Raw genomic sequence first — 1,025 nt, forward strand, 5'->3', positions numbered from 1 at the left:
CTCGTGGAAAGGGGGGTGTGGCACCTCTCATATAAATCGAATTTTTATACTGTATATCTCTGAAAGTATTCATGGTACAGTACTGGAACTTCGTATGGAGATATGTATATAGTTGAAATCAAGCCCATACTCATGGAAAAAATTTGGGCTATTTGAAAAGGGTTGTGAGGCCTACAAACGTACCGACCTTTAGCTATCTTTGAATGAATTTTTTTATTCTTGTGTAGGTGTGTTTGTGAGTGATCTCCACCTAAATGGTTGTACGGATTTTAACGAAACTTTTTGTGTATTTGAGTGGGTCTCTGGATGGTTTAGTTTCACAATTTAATCCGACAGTTGGCGCTGCAGTTGAGTTATTACTAAAAATCTTATTTATGATCCGATTTGGCTAATGTTTTTAATATGTATGCAATACAATTGCAAAACCGTGCTGCCAAGTGGTGCTGAAGCTAACAAACAGCTTTCTAAATATATATTAGCTGAGATATATTATATACTATAATTATATTTTGACAGTATCCGTTGCTTCTGATTGGCGCAAAAAAATCTTGCCTAGTGACGAATTCGCCCCTTGATATGGTCGTTACTTAAAGCTATTTATATTCGAATTGCATGAAAATTGGAAAACAGGAATCTATAAGCTTATCCAGGCAAAAAGATACCTATGTACGTACCGAATTTTAAGCAAATCGGACCATAAATTCGATTTCTTCGAACTGATCGGTCCCTGGCCCACTTCTCGGACAAAATGGATCGTATATGCTAATATATGCTAAAAAGCTACCCGCGCACCGAATTTTAAGCAAATCGGACCGTAAATTCGATTTTTTCGAATAGATCGGTCCCTGGTCCACTTCCCGGAAAAAATGGGTCATATATGCTAATATATGCTAAGAAGCTACTTACGTACTAAATTTTATGCAAATCGGACTATAATAAGATTTTTTCGAATAGACTAAAACATGGTGCTTACCGAAAGCTATTTGTGTACAAAATTTCATGAAAATCGGACCAGCCGTTCGCGA

The sequence above is a fragment of the Rhagoletis zephyria genome, unplaced genomic scaffold (genome assembly GCF_001687245.7).
Source record: "Rhagoletis zephyria isolate East Lansing unplaced genomic scaffold, Rhagoletis_zephyria_1.1 Rzeph_scaffold_03863, whole genome shotgun sequence".
NCBI classification, from domain to species: domain Eukaryota; kingdom Metazoa; phylum Arthropoda; class Insecta; order Diptera; family Tephritidae; genus Rhagoletis; species Rhagoletis zephyria.